Raw genomic sequence first — 17221 nt, 5'->3', positions numbered from 1 at the left:
CAGTTGGAACAAGGTGTTCCCTTTTGGTCAGAGTCACGGAGGAAAGAGAGAGCGGAGGGATGTAGAGAGATGACCATCAGAGGCAGGCTCCATCAGCCCAATAAAAGAAAAAGAAAAAGCAAATGATTCAAGTGAATGTTCACTCAGCTGTGCCTCACAAGTAATACAACAACTGATCTATTACTGGTGTGATCATATAGCCGCCTACCTCAAATGTTTAAATATAATTCTCAAAAATAGAACAATGCATTGGCAGGGCAATTGAAGCAAGCTAATATGTGGTGATACTGTATTGGGCCTAAAGCCTACTGCACAAACCTCGTTGCTACAGTACTGTTTTAATACATTTGAATCTCAGCTTGCATCTTGACTAAGGAATGGTTGGTGACCACTGCTGTATGCCTATCTGGTTCAAATGTATGCTAAGCTAGGCTTAATGCAGTAGTATTTATAGTGTTGCTAAGCTAGGCTTAATGCAGTAGTATTTATAGTGTTGCTAAGCTAGGCTTAATGCAGTAGTATTTATAGGGTTGCTAAGCTAGGCTTAATGCAGTAGTATTTATAGGGTTGCTAAGCTAGGCTTAATGCAGTAGTATTTATAGGGTTGCTAAGCTAGGCTTAATGCAGTAGTATTTATAGTGTTGCTAAGCTAGGCTTAATGCAGTAGTATTTATAGGGTTGCTAAGCTAGGCTTAATGCAGTAGTATTTATAGGGTTGCTAAGCTAGTCTTAATGCAGTAGTATTTATAGTGTTGCTAAGCTAGGCTTAATGCAGTAGTATTTATAGTGTTGCTAAGCTAGGCTTAATGCAGTAGTATTTATAGGGTTGCTAAGCTAGGCTTAATGCAGTAGTATTTATAGGGTTGCTAAGCTAGGCTTAATGCAGTAGTATTTATAGTGTTGCTAAGCTAGGCTTAATGCAGTAGTATTTATAGGGTTGCTAAGCTAGGCTTAATGCAGTAGTATTTATAGGGTTGCTAAGCTAGGCTTAATGCAGTAGTATTTATAGGGTTGCTAAGCTAGGCTTAATGCAGTGGTATTTATAGTGTTGCTAAGCTAGGCTTAATGCAGTAGTATTCATAGGGTTGCTAAGCTAGGCTTAATGCAGTAGTATTTATAGTGTTGCTAAGCTAGGCTTAATGCAGTAGTATTTATAGGGTTGCTAAGCTAGGCTTAATGCAGTAGTATTTATAGGGTTGCTAAGCTAGGCTTAATGCAGTAGTATTTATAGTGTTGCTAAGCTAGGCTTAATGCAGTAGTATTTATAGTGTTGCTAAGCTAGGCTTAATGCAGTAGTATTTATAGTGTTGCTAAGCTAGGCTTAATGCAGTAGTATTTATAGTGTTGCTAGGCTTAATGCAGTAGTATTTCTAGTGTTGCTAAGCTAGGCTTAATGCAGTAGTATTTATAGTGTTGCTAAGCTATGCTTAATGCAGTAGTATTTATAGTGTTGCTAAGCTAGGCTTAATGCAGTAGTATTTATAGGGTTGCTAAGCTAGGCTTAATGCAGTAGTATTTATAGTGTTGCTAAGCTAGGCTTAATGCAGTAGTATTTATAGTGTTGCTAAGCTAGGCTTAATGCAGTAGTATTTATAGGGTTGCTAAGCTAGGCTTAATGCAGTAGTATTTATAGTGTTGCTAAGCTAGGCTTAATGCAGTAGTATTTATAGGGTTGCTAAGCTAGGCTTAATGCAGTAGTATTTATAGGGTTGCTAAGCTAGGCTTAATGCAGTAGTATTTATAGTGTTGCTAAGCTAGGCTTAATGCAGTAGTATTTATAGGGTTGTTAAGCTAGGCTTAATGCAGTAGTATTTATAGTGTTGCTAAGCTAGGCTTAATGCAGTAGTATTTATAGGGTTGCTAAGCTAGGCTTAATGCAGTAGTATTTATAGTGTTGCTAAGCTATTATCGCTGAATGTGTTGACACTGGAGTTTTGGCTATACATTGATGCAGGAAGGAGTATTGTTTCTTTACAGCGCTACAGAGGAGTAGTACGTCTCTAGACTTATTCTGGGCACATTTCAGAGTTAATTTTAGCGTGGATTTTTTGGGGAGTAAGAACAGATGACAAGAGTGCTGTTATTTTAGGGGTTGTTAGATTTGAGAGGTACAGCCTGGTTGTACTTTACTATAGAAAAGGGATCATCAACTATCAACATGACTTAAATGTAAATGTATCAACTAGATTCAGCCATGGGCCAATTTGAAAACAAGAGGTCCAAACAGATATAATATTTGACTAAAACACTCATTTCAAACCTTGCTTATATTTGTATACTATCACATACACTGAGTGTACAAAACATTAGGAACAGCTTCCTAATATTGAGTTGCTGTAACGGTTTTCTTGCGCTGGAGGAGAGGCGGACCAAAACGCAGCGTGGTTATTATTCATGGTTCTTTAATAAAGAAACTATACATGAATAGACTAACAAAACAAGAAATGTGACAAACCAAAACAGCCCTATCTGGTGAAAACACAGAGACAGGAACAATCACCCACAAAACCCAACACCAAACAGGCTACCTAAATATGGTTCCCAATCAGAGACAATGACTAATCAAATCAAATCAAATCAAATCAAATTTATTTATATAGCCCTTCGTACATCAGCTGATATCTCAAAGTGCTGTACAGAAACCCAGCCTAAAACCCCAAACAGCAAACAATGCAGGTGTAAAAGCACGGTGGCTAGGAAAAACTCCCTAGAAAGGACAAAACCTAGGAAGAAACCTAGAGAGGAACCGGGCTATGTGGGGTGGCCAGTCCTCTTCTGGCTGTGCCGGGTAGATATTATAACAGAACATGACCAAGATGTTCAAATGTTCATAAATGACCAGCATGGTCAAATAATAATAAGGCAGAACAGTTGAAACTGGAGCAGCAGCACAGTCAGGTGAACTGGGGACAGCAAGGAGCCATCATGTCAGGTAGTCCTGGGGCACGGTCCTAGGGCTCAGGTCCTCCGAGAGAGAGAAAGAAAGAGAGAATTAGAGAGAGCATATGTGGGGTGGCCAGTCCTCTAACACCTGCCTCTGATTGAGAACCATATCAGGCCAAACACTGAAACAGACAAACTAGACACACAACATAGAATGCCCACTCAGATCACACCCTGACCAAACAAAACATAGAAACATACAAAGCAAACTATGGTCAGGGTGTGACAGTTGCACCCCCTTTTGCCCTCAGAACAGCCTCAATTCATTAGGGCATGGATTCTACACAACCTGGTCTCAGAGCATTTTGTATTATTCTGTACGTACATCCGAGATTTAGCAGGATATTGTATGTTTCGTATGGTATGTATTCATTTGTGGATGTACATTACCCATTTTGTATGATATGTTACGAATTACAATTGAGATTATATGTTAAGAATTTGCAGAACGTACAATATGTTATGAATTTGTGCAACCTACTATATGTTATGAATTTGCAAAACATATGATATGAAGGTTGAAGGTTAGCTAGCTGGCTAACATTAGCTAGGGGTTAGGGTTAAGGTTAGGGGTTAAGTTTATGAGTTAGGTTAAAGAGTTAAGGTTAAGGCTAGGGGAAGGGTTAGCTAAAAGGGTTAAGGTTTGGGGTTAAGTTTATGAGTTAGGTTAAAGAGTTAAGGTTAAGGCTAGGGGAAGGGTTAGCTAAAAGGGTTAAGGTTAGGGGTTAAGTTTATGAGTTAGCGATCTAAAAAGTAGTAACTAGTTGAAAAGTTGCTAAATAGCTAAAATACTAAAGTTGTCCGTGATTCAGCTTGTTAAGGTCTTGTTGAGCAGCTAATTAGTAGAATCAGGTGTGTTAAATTAAGGTTGGACTGAAAACCCACAGGACGGTAGATCTCCAGAAAGAGGGTTGGACTGAAAACCCACAGGATGGTAGATCTCCAGGACGGTAGGTCTCCAGGACGAGGGTTGGACTGAAACCCACAGGATAGTAGATCTCCAGGAAGAGGGTTGGACTTAAAACCCACAGGATAGTAGATCTCCAGGAAGAGGGTTGGACTTAAAACCCACAGGGTGGTAGATCTCCAGAAAGAGGGTTGGACTGAAAACCCACAGGATGGTAGATCTCCAGGAAGAGGGTTGGACAGAAAACCCACAGGATGGTAGATCTCCAGGACGAGGGTTGGACTGAAAACCCACAGGATAGTAGATCTCCAGGAAGAGGGTTGGACTTAAAACCCACAGGATGGTAGATCTCCAGGAAGAGGGTTGGACTGAAAACCCACAGGATGGTAAGATCTCCAGGAAGAGGGTTGGACTGAAAACCCACAGAATGGTAGATCTCCAGGAAGAGGGTTGGACTGAAAACCCACAGGATGGTAAGATCTCCAGGAAGAGGGTTGGACTGAAAACCCACAGGATGGTAGATCTCCAGGAAGAGGGTTGGACTGAAAACCCACAGGATGGTAGATCTCCAGGAAGAGGGTTGGACTGAAAACCCACAGGACGGTAGATCTCCAGGAAGAGGGTTGGACTGAAAATCCACAGGACGGTAGATCTCCAGGAAGAGGGTTGGACTGAAAACCCACAGGATGGTAGATCTCCAGGAAGAGGGTTGGACTGAAAACCCACAGGATGGTAGATCTCCAGGAAGAGGGTTAGACTGAAAACCCACAGGATGGTAGATCTCCAGGAAGAGGGTTAGACTGAAAACCCACAGGATGGTAAGATCTCCAGGAAGAGGGTTGGACTGAAAACCCACAGGATGGTAGATCTCCAGGAAGAGGGTTAGACTGAAAACCCACAGGATGGTAAGATCTCCAGGAAGAGGGTTGGACTGAAAACCCACAGGATGGTAGATCTCCAGGAAGAGGGTTGGACTGAAATCCCACAGGAAGGTAGATCTCCAGGAAGAGGGTTGGACAGCCCTGGTCTATGTCATGGAAAAAGCAGGTGTTCCTAATGTTTTTCACACTCAGTGTATCTCTCCATTATCCGTGGGAATTCTTTGAATTTTCTGGTGTTTTATGTCCAACAATAAAAAATAAAAACTTGGGGCCAAATAAAATCACCCAGGGGCCTCCAGTTAGGGAACACTGCTATCGAGTGAGTCACAGCTCTTTCGTCAACCAGACCCAGAGCCACGGCCCTCAGATTCTCTCTTGCTCTCTGTCAATTATAAGCAACATTGCTCTGACTCCAGTGTCTATTAAGCCTCCCAGCATTGGCTTTTCAACAGATGTCCTAGTACAGTAGAGTGTTGGCCAGTGTCACGCCTTGGTCTTAGTATTTTGTGTTTTCTTTAATTATTTGGTCAGGCCAGGGTGTGACATGGGTTTATGTTGTTGTATTTCGAATAGGTTTTTTTGTATTATTGGGATTGCGGCTGAGTAGGAGTGTTGTATGGGCTTGGCTGCCTGAGGCGGTTCTCAATCAGAGTCAGGTGATTCTCGTTGTCTCTGATTGGGAACCGTATTTAGGTAGCCTGGTTTCGCTTTGTTTTTCGTGGGTGATTGTTCCTGTCTCTGTGTAGTTTCACCAGATAGGCTGTAATAGGTTTCACGTTCCGTTTGTTGTTTTTGTATATGTATAAGTTATTTCATGTATCGCGATCTCTTCATTAAAGACATGAGTACCCACTACGCTGCATTTCGGTCTGACTCTCTTTCTACAAACGAAGAACGCCGTTACAGCCAGAGTCCTGGACTTCAGTAACGTAACCTTAGCACTGCTGTGAGTGGGCCTGAATGACTGACTCCAGCGTCTAAACTGCCCATTACATCACAGCCTGCACAATCTAGCTTTAGCATTAGCTCAGGCTTCACTTCACCGGGCTAAACTACCCATTAGTTGATCCTTAGGGAGAGAGAGAGTGAGTGTGTCTGAGGAAGGGCAGTGCAGTGAGGGATGAGAGGAGAGCAGGACTCCTCCTTATTCCTTATCTGTTAGAGGCTACGCTGCCTGTTCCAGGCACATTGGAGATCAAGGAGCTGTTTAATCAGACTTCATTGTTGCTCCACTGACTCTTATTGTTTTGCATTGGAAAAATAATAGTCTTTATGCCTCTGTGAGAAATACACATCTTAACACACTCTTCGATTTTGATGTTTGTGATTTATTTTTACTATAAACAACAACCTGATGTCAATATTCAAACTGAAGTCTATGATTGTCAGTCAGGTTAGTGTTTTTATTTTTTTCTGTGTGCTGATGGGGATGATGTGAGAGTAGAGAACCACTCTCCTGTGTTATTTTAGCTCACATTGTAATTGCCCCTAATTGGAATGGATTTATAATCACCTGTGATTCCAAACTCAGAATATGTTTCCTTTTGAATCATAAAAACACACAGAGGCATTCTAACCTATCCCCCGGAGTGAGCTAATGAATTCAAGAGCTCAGGAGTAATAAATATATTCCAACCTGCATCAAGGTATCACATCCAGCTGGGCTCCATAGATCTAAATAGAGGCAACAAATCTTTTCCTTTTTCTCCGCACAAAATGGCTGTTTGTGCCTCTCAAAAGGTTTACACTTTCTCTCATGACACTCAGCTCAAGAGAGATGATAATGAAGTCTTACAGTACACACTTCAAGCACACACTCCATCATGCCCTCAATTATTCATTCATATCCATGTGGTCGCACAAACGCACGCACGCATGCATGCATGTGCACGCACACACACACACAAACACTTTATGGAACTCCGAGTCTGGAAGTAGGAGAAGAGGAGGGGGAGAATAAGTGCAATCCAAGTTTACTGCACTGATGTCATGTTCAAAGTCTGTGTAATGCTTTTTGACCTGAAACTCATGGGAAGACTAATGCTATTTTATTAATGTACAGTGTATTCGGAAAGTATTCAGACCCCTTGACTATTTACATTTTGTTACGTTACAGCTTTATTCTAAAATTGATTCAATTGTTTTTTCCCATCATCAATATAACATCAATACCCCATAATGACAAAGCAAAAACAGGTTTTTAGACATTTTAGAAATGTATTAAAAAATATATTAACTGAAATATTACATACAGTACATTTTCAGACCCTATACTCAGTACTTTGTTGAAGCACCTTTGGCAGCGATTACAGCCTTGATTCTTCTTGGGTATGATGCTACAAGCTTGGCACACCTGTATTTGTGGATTTTCTCCCATTCTTCTCTGCATATCCTCTCAAGCTCTGTCAGGGTGGATGGGGAGGGTTGCTGCACAGCTATTTTCAGGTCTCTCCAGAGATGTTCGATTGGGTTCAAGTCCAGGCTCTAGCTGGGCCACTCAAGGACATTCAGAGACTTGTCCTGAAGCCACTCCTGCATTGTCTTCGCTGTGTGCTTAGGGACGTTGTCCTGTTGGAAGTTGAGCCTTTGCCCCAGTCTGAGGTCCTGAGTTTTCATCAAGGATGTCTCTGTACTTTGCTCTGTTAATCTATGCTTTGATCCTGATTAGTCTCCCAGTTCCTGCCATTGAATAACCTACCCTCAGCATGATGCTACCACCACCATGCTTCACAGTAGGGATGGTGCCAGGTTTCCTCCAGGCGTGACCCTTGGCATTCAGGCAAAAGAGTTCAATCTTGGTTTCATCAGACCAGCGAATCTTGTTTCTCATCGTTGTTTCTCATCTTCTGGCCACTCTACCATATAGGCCTGATTGGTGGAGTGCTGCAGAGATGGTTCTCCTTCTGGAAGGTTCTCCCATCTCCACAGAGGAACTCAAGAGCCCTTTCAGAGTGACCTTCGGGTTCTTGGTCACCTCCCTGACCAAGGCCCTTCTCCCCCGATTGCTCATTTTGACCGGGCGGCCAGCTCTAGGAAGATTCTTGGTCGTTCCAAACTTCTTCCATTTAAGACTGATGGAGGCCACTGTGTTCTTGGGGACCTTCAATGCTGCAGACATTTTTTGGTACCCTTCCCCAGATCTGTGCCACAACACAATCCTGTTTCGGAGCTCTACGGACAGATCCTTTGGTTTTTCTCTGACATGCACTGTCAACGGTGGGACCTTATATAGACAGGTGTGTGCCTTTCCAAATCATGTCCAATCAAGTTGTAGAAACATCTGAAGGATGATCAATGGAACAGGACGCACCTGAGCTCAATTTCGAGTCTCATCGCCAAGGGTCTGAATACTTATGTAAATAAAGTATTTATGTTTTTAATTTTGAATACATTTGCAAAAATGTAGAATAACTTGTTTTCACTTTGTCACTATGGTGTATTGTGTGTAGATTGATGAGGGAAAAAAATATTGAATCTATTTTAGAATAAGACTGTAACATAAGAAAATGTGGAAAAAGTCAGTGGTCCTTCTGTAGCTCAGTTGGTAGAGCATGGTGCTTGTAACGCCAGGGTAGTGGGTTCGATTCCCGGGACCACCCATACGTAGAATGTATGCACACATGACTGTAAGTCGCTTTGGATAAAAGCGTCTGCTAAATGGCATATATTAAGGCTCCTGAATACTTTCCGAATGCACTGGATACAGCTACTCCCCCGGGATCACCATACCATGATCCCAACATCACACCCCTAAGCTACTGCAAAAAGATCCCTCATTGCTCTAGAGGTCACAGTTAACCTCAAGTCTTATTGGGAAGGTGAGATTGCATGAGGCTATGCAATCATGGTAACCTATGCTATACTAGACAATAGTCATCATGGTCATGAATAATGATCATCCTTATCAGGATTAGTGTCTCTCTGATTTTCCATTTTTCTTTTGGCGACGTTAAAACTCAGAGCTACTCTGTCGATGTTCTCTCACTTCTGTTCAGTGCATTTACAGTAAAAAAATACGAAGTGCGTTTGGTGTTCCAATCAGAAAACACAGGCCCCTGTGGATGAGGTCATTGAAAAGGAGATATTGGTGGACACAAAACAATAGTCCCCCTCAATAACCTGACCACACTTTCAATCTGAGGGGGATTTGTGAAAATGTTACTCCTCCTGACACAACCCCAGATATAGACAGAATTCTTCTTTGTGTTGGATTTCCAGCCCACCACCTGCCGTTCCTGAAAGTGGGCTTCATCATTTGTCATCTTTTTCATTTGGTGAGCAATTCATCCCAAGGAAAATTGAGGAGGAGGAGGGGAACGGCGGCCTGATGTGGCATTCCAAGTAAAAATGCCGGGACCGATTGGTCATTCATTTTAGCCCTTTCATTTACGCTATGTCTCAAGTAGAATGATATTAACAAAGCACTCATTTTCTCAGTCATTTTTTCCAACTCTACATCACCCCAACCCAGTCCTAAAAGGTAATGACAGCTAATTGAATTTGTTCGAAAGTGCTGCGATTACTAGGTGTTTAGCTCAGAAAGCCACTTCGGTGACAACGCGGCTCGATGAAACTACTAATTGCCACACAAGGTGAGCGAGTGATCGTGAGCGAGTGATCGTGAGCGAGTGATCGTGACTCTGGCTTTAACAATAGGCCTTCGACTAAGCTGCCTGCTTCTAACTCACGCTTTTCAAGTCATAAAAATGGAAATGCTTTTCAATTATTTAGCTTTAGCATTTCCATAACTGTTTTTACTGTTACTGATTAGAGAGAATGATGTGTTGTAAAAAATATATATATATAATAATGAAGAAGGAAAATGGTGTAAATAGTTTAAACAGGGCAACTGGAGGGAAAATAATGGATGTCCTTCAGCAAGCTGCTACATTAAAATAATCCACTCTCAAACAGACACCTGAAAGCAAGAGCGTATCAAATCAAATCAAATTTTATTTGTCACATACACATGGTTAGCAGATGTTAATGCGAGTGTAGCGAAATGCTTGTGCTTCTAGTTCTGACAATGCAGTGATAACCAACAAGTAATCTAACTAACAATTCCAAAACTACTGTCTTATACACAGTGTAAGGGGATAAAGAACATGTACATAAGGATATATGAATGAGTGATGGTACAGAGCAGCATACAGTAGATGGTATCGAGTACAGTATATACATATGAGATGAGTATGTAGACAAAGTAAACAAAGTGGCATAGTTAAAGTGGCTAGTGATACATGTATTACATAAGGATGCAGTCGATGATAGAGTACAGTATATACGTATGCATATGAGATGAATAATGTAGGGTAAGTAACATTATATAAGGTAGCATTGTTTAAAGTGGCTAGTGATATATTTACATCATTTCCCATCAATTCCCATTATTAAAGTGGCTGGAGTTGGGTCAGTGTCAATGACAGTGTGTTGGCAGCAGCCACTCAATGTTAGTGGTGGCTGTTTAACAGTCTGATGGCCTTGAGATAGAAGCTGTTTTTCAGTCTCTCGGTCCCAGCTTTGATGCACCTGTACTGACCTCGCCTTCTGGATGATAGCGGGGTGAACAGGCAGTGGCTCGGGTGGTTGATGTCATTGATGATCTTTATGGCCTTCCTGTAACATCGGGTGGTGTAGGTGTCCTGGAGGGCAGGTAGTTTGCCCCCGGTGATGCGTTGTGCAGACCTCACTACCCTCTGGAGAGCCTTACGGTTGAGGGCGGAGCAGTTGCCGTACCAGGCGGTGATACAGCCTGCCAGGATGCTCTCGATTGTGCATCTGTAGAAGTTTGTGAGTGCTTTTGGTGACAAGCCAAATTTCTTCAGCCTCCTGAGGTTGAAGAGGCGCTGCTGCGCCTTCTTCACGACGCTGTCAGTGTGAGTGGACCAATTCAGTTTGTCTGTGATGTGTATGCCGAGGAACTTAAAACTTGCTACCCTCTCCACTACTGTTCCATCGATGTGGATAGGGGGGTGTTCCCTCTGCTGTTTCCTGAAATCCACAATCATCTCCTTAGTTTTGTTGACGTTGAGTGTGAGGTTATTTTCCTGACACCACACTCCGAGGGCCCTCACCTCCTCCCTGTAGGCCGTCTCGTCGTTGTTGGTAATCAAGCCTACCACTGTTGTGTCGTCCGCAAACTTGATGATTGAGTTGGAGGCGTGCGTGGCCACGCAGTCGTGGGTGAACAGGGAGTATAGGAGAGGGCTCAGAACACACCCTTGTGGGGCCCCCGTGTTGAGGATCAGAGGGGAGGAGATGTTGTTGCCTACCCTCACCACCTGCGGGCGGCCCGTCAGGAAGTCCAGTACCCAGTTGCACAGGGCGGGGTCGAGACCCAGGGTCTCGAGCTTGATGACGAGCTTGCAGGGTACTATGGTGTTGAATGCCGAGCTGTAGTCGATGAACACATAGGTATTCCTCTTGTCCAGGTGGGTTAGGGCAGTGTGCAGTGTGGTTGAGATTGCATCGTCTGTGGACCTATTTGGGCGGTAAAGCAAATTGGAGTGGGTCTAGGGTGTCAGGTAGGGTGGAGGTGATATGGTCCTTGACTAGTCTCTCAAAGCACTTCATGATGACGGAAGTGAGTGCTACGGGGCGGTAGTCGTTTAGCTCAGTTACCTTAGCTTTCTGTGCATGTGTGTGTGTGTACATGTGTGTGTGGGAATGTCGATTTGTGTGTGTATTTTGGCGTGTGTGTGTACAGTGCCCATAATCATCTCCTCTCCATGTTGAACTGTGTAATATTGATTACACGCAGGGAGTGGCTTTTCAATTAGCATGGCGAAAGGTGCTAATCACATTGAAACATTTCATAAAAAGAGGTATTAGAGTGAAATGAAAAGCCTTGACTGACTGCAGGCAACTGAACATATAGTCAGGAGAAAAAGATTTGATTGAAGACAAACTTTAGAGGAATAACTGCTTCTCACCTCAAAGTGCTTTGTGCTTCTCTGGCAGAACATTAGCTGGCTAAAACAAAACTCTCTCCTACACTCCCCTTTACATCCCTCTCTTTCAATACTTGTCCCCCCTCTTTTCCATTTATTAGCTTCACATTGGTCCTCCAATCTCTATTCCTCTGTACCCACCTCTGTGTTCTCTCTCCTCACATTCCCTACCTCCTTCCTTCATTCCCCTCCCTGCCCAGACTATAAGGTCCTGATAGGGTGTTTGAAACACAGGGCACACTCTCCCAGTCTGACCCCCAGCACCACGAACCCACCCAGGGCCATGGGCTGAATCCACAATTAAACAGTAAAAAGGGGTTGCAAAGTTTCAGTCTGAACTATATGTCTATCAGAACATTCAATCCTGACTCAAAAAGCAATAATGTTCAAAAACAAGGGAGTGCCAAAATAATCTATAGAACACAATGAAGGAAATCTCCCTCTCCCTCTCCCTCTCCCTCTCCCTCTCCCTCTCCCTCTCCCTCTCCCTCTCCCTCTCCCTCTCCCTCTCCCTCTCCCTCTTCCCCTCTGTCTCTGTCTCTGTCTCTGTCTCTGTCTCTGTCTCTGTCTCTGTCTCTGTCTCTGTCTCTGTCTCCGTCTCTGTCTCCCCCCTCTCTCCCTCTACCTCCCTCCCTCTCTCTCCCGCTCCCTCTCTCTCTCCGTCTATCCCTCTCCGGCTCTCATTTTTCCTATTTTGTAGCCTTACAACCCATAATTAAAATTGAGTTTTGGGGGGTTTGTATCATTTGAGTTACACAACATGCCTACCCATTTGAAGATGCAACATATTTTTAATTGTGAAACAAACAAGAAATAAGACAAAAAAAATTGCATAATTTTTCACTCCCCCTTCCCCCCAAAGTCAATACTTGTAGAGCCACCTTTTGCAGCAATAACAGCTGCAAGTCTCTTGGGGTATGTCTCTAGGCCATTCCAAGACATTTAAATGTTTCCTGTTAAATCACTTGAGTGTTGCTTTGGCAATATGCTTAGGGTCATTGTCCTGCTGGAAGGTGAACCTCAATCCCACTCTCAAGTCTCTGGAAGACTGAAACAGGTTTCCCTCAAGAATTTCCCTGCATTTAGCACCATCCATCATTCCTTCAATTCTGACCAGCTTCCCAGTCCCTGCCGAAGAAAAACATCCCGACAGCATGATGCTGCCACCACCAAGCTTCACTGTGGGGATATTCTTGGGGTGATGCGAGGTGTTGGGTTTGCGCCAGACATAGCGTTTTCCTTGATGGCCAAAAAGCTCAATTTCAGTCTCATCTGACCAGAGTACCTTCTTCCATATATTTGGTGAGTCTCCCACATGCCTTTTGGCGAACACCAAAAGTGTTTGGTTATTTTTTTCTTTAAGCGATGGCTTTTTTCTGGCCACTCTTCCGTTCAACCCAGCTCTGTGGATTGTAAGGCTTAAAGTGGTCCTATGGACAGATGCTCCAATCTCCGCTGTGGAGCTTTGCAGCTCTTTCAGAGCTACATTTTGTCTCTTTGTTGCCTCTCTTATTAATGCCCTCCTTGTCTGGTCTGTGAGGTTTGGTGGGCGGCCCTCTCTGGGCAGGTTTGCTGTGGTGCCATATTCTTTCCAGCTCCAAACGTTTCTGATATTTTTTTATAACCCAACCCTGATCTGTACTTCTCCACAACTCTGTCCCTGACCTGTTTGGAGAGCTCCTTCCCTTCATGGCGCACCTTGCTTGGTGGTGCCCCTTGATTAGTGGTGTTGCAGAATTTGGGGCCTTTCAGAACAGGTGTATACATACTGAGATCACGTGACAGATTATGTGACACTTAGATTGTACACAGGTGGACTTTATTTAACTAATTATGTGACTTCGGAAGGTAATTGGTTGCACCAGATCTTACGTAGGGGCAAAGGGGGTGAATACATATGCACAGACCACTTTTCCGTTTTTTTTTTTTTTTTAACATTTCACCAATTTGGACTATTTTGTGTATGTCCATTACATGAAATCCCCCAAAACGAATTTAAATTACAGGTAGTAAAACAATAAAACAGGAAAATCGCCTAGGGGGATGAACACTTTTGCAATGTACTGTACATACAACCCATTCACTCTGTTACTGCTTAATATTACATACAACCCCTTCACTCTGTTACTGCTTAATATTACATACAACCCCTTCACTCTGTTACTGCTTAATATTACATACAACCCCTTCACTCTGTTACTACTTAATATTACATACAACCACTCCTCCCTGTTACTACTTAATATTACATACAACCCCTTCACTCTGTTACTACTTAATATTACATACAACCCCTTCACTCTGTTACTACTTAATATTACATACAACCCCTTCACTCTGTTACTACTTAATATTATATACAACCCTTCACTCTGTTACTACTTAATATTACATACAACCCCTTCACTCTGTTACTACTTAATATTACATACAACCCCTTCACTCTGTTACTACTTAATATTACATACAACCCCTTCACTCTGTTACTACTTAATATTACATACAACCCCTTCACTCTGTTACTACTTAATATTACATACAACCCCTTCACTCTGTTACTACTTAATATTACATACAACCCCTTCACTCTGTTACTACTTAATATTACATACAACCCCTTCACTCTGTTACTACTTAATATTACATACAACCCCTTCACTCTGTTACTACTTAATATTACATACAACCCCTTCACTCTGTTACTACTTAATATTACATACAACCCCTTCACCCTGTTACTACTTAATATTATATACAACCCCTTCACTCTGTTACTACTTAATATTATATACAACCCCTTCACTCTGTTACTACTTAATATTACATACAACCCCTTCACTCTGTTACTACTTAATATTACATACAACCCCTTCACTCTGTTACTACTTAATATTATATACAACCCCTTCACTCTGTTACTACTTAATATTATATACAACCCCTTCACTCTGTTACTACTTAATATTACATATAACCCCTTCACTCTGTTACTACTTAATATTACATACAACCCCTTCACTCTGTTACTACTTAATATTATATACAACCCCTTCACTCTGTTACTACTTAATATTATATACAACCCCTTCACTCTGTTACTACTTAATATTACATACAACCCCTTCACTCTGTTACTACTTAATATTATATACAACCCCTTCACTCTGTTACTACTTAATATTACATATAACCCCTTCACTCTGTTACTACTTAATATTACATACAACCCCTTCACTCTGTTACTACTTAATATTATATACAACCCTTCACTCTGTTACTACTTAATATTATATACAACCCCTTCACTCTGTTACTACTTAATATTATATACAACCCCTTCACTCTGTTACTACTTAATATTACATACAACCCCTTCACTCTGTTACTACTTAATATTATATACAACCCCTTCACTCTGTTACTACTTAATATTACATACAACCCCTTCACCCTGTTACTACTTAATATTACATACAACCCCTTCACCCTGTTACTACTTAATATTACATACAACCCCTTCACTCGTTCACTACTTAATATTACATACAACCCCTTCACTCTGTTACTACTTAATATTACATACAACCCCTTCACTCTGTTACTACTTAATATTACATATAACCCCTTCACTCTGTTACTACTTAATATTACATACAACCCCTTCACTCTGTTACTACTTAATATTATATACAACCCCTTCACTCTGTTACTACTTAATATTACATACAACCCCTTCACCCTGTTACTACTTAATATTACATACAACCCCTTCACTCTGTTACTACTTAATATTACATACAACCCCTTCACCCTGTTACTACTTAATATTACATACAACCCCTTCACTCGTTCACTACTTAATATTACATACAACCCCTTCACTCGTTCACTACTTAATATTACATACAACCCCTTCACTCGTTCACTACTTAATATTACATACAACCCCTTCACTCTGTTACTACTTAATATTACATACAACCCCTTCACTCTGTTACTACTTAATATTACATATAACCCCTTCACTCTGTTACTACTTAATATTACATACAACCCCTTCACTCTGTTACTACTTAATATTATATACAACCCCTTCACTCTGTTACTACTTAATATTACATACAACCCCTTCACCCTGTTACTACTTAATATTACATACAACCCCTTCACCCTGTTACTACTTAATATTACATACAACCCCTTCACTCTGTTACTACTTAATATTACATACAACCCCTTCACTCGTTCACTACTTAATATTACATACAACCCCTTCACTCGTTCACTACTTAATATTACATACAACCCCTTCACTCGTTCACTACTTAATATTACATACAACCCCTTCACTCGTTCACTACTTAATATTACATACAACCCCTTCACTCGTTCACTACTTAATATTACATACAACCCCTTCACTACAACCCCTTCACTACTTAATATTACATACAACCCCTTCACTCTGTTACTACTTAATATTACATACAACCCCTTCACTCTGTTACTACTTAATATTACATACAACCCCTTCACCCTGTTACTACTTAATATTACATACAACCCCTTCACTCTGTTACTACTTAATATTACATACAACCCCTTCACTCTGTTCACTACTTAATATTACATACAACCCCTTCACTCTGTTACTACTTAATATTACATACAACCCCTTCACTCTGTTACTACTTAATATTACATATAACCCTTCACTCTGTTACTACTTAATATTACATACAACCCCTTCACTCTGTTACTACTTAATATTATATACAACCCCTTCACTCTGTTACTACTTAATATTATATACAACCCTTCACTCTGTTACTACTTAATATTATATACAACCCCTTCACTCTGTTACTACTTAATATTATATACAACCCCTTCACTCTGTTACTACTTAATATTACATACAACCCCTTCACTCTGTTACTACTTAATATTACATACAACCCCTTCACTCTGTTACTACTTAATATTACATACAACCCCTTCACTCTGTTACTACTTAATATTACATACAACCAACCTTCACTCTGTTACTACTTAATATTACATACAACCCCTTCACTCTGTTACTACTTAATATTACATACAACCCCTTCACTCTGTTACTACTTAATATTACATACAACCCCTTCACTCGTTCACTACTTAATATTACATACAACCCTTCACTCGTTCACTACTTAATATTACATACAACCCCTTCACTCTGTTCACTACTTAATATTACATACAACCCCTTCACTCTGTTACTACTTAATATTACATACAACCCCTTCACTCTGTTACTACTTAATATTACATACAACCCTTCACTCTGTTACTACTTAATATTACATACAACCCCTTCACTCTGTTACTACTTAATATTACATACAACCCCTTCACTCTGTTCACTACTTAATATTACATACAACCCCTTCACTCTGTTACTACTTAATATTACATACAACCCCTTCACTCTGTTACTACTTAATATTACATACAACCCCTTCACTCTGTTCACTACTTAATATTACATACAACCC

This window comes from Oncorhynchus gorbuscha, unplaced genomic scaffold, assembly GCF_021184085.1.
Source record: "Oncorhynchus gorbuscha isolate QuinsamMale2020 ecotype Even-year unplaced genomic scaffold, OgorEven_v1.0 Un_scaffold_40:::fragment_2:::debris, whole genome shotgun sequence".
Taxonomy (NCBI): Eukaryota; Metazoa; Chordata; class Actinopteri; order Salmoniformes; family Salmonidae; genus Oncorhynchus; species Oncorhynchus gorbuscha.
This window is presented reverse-complemented; position numbering follows the sequence as displayed.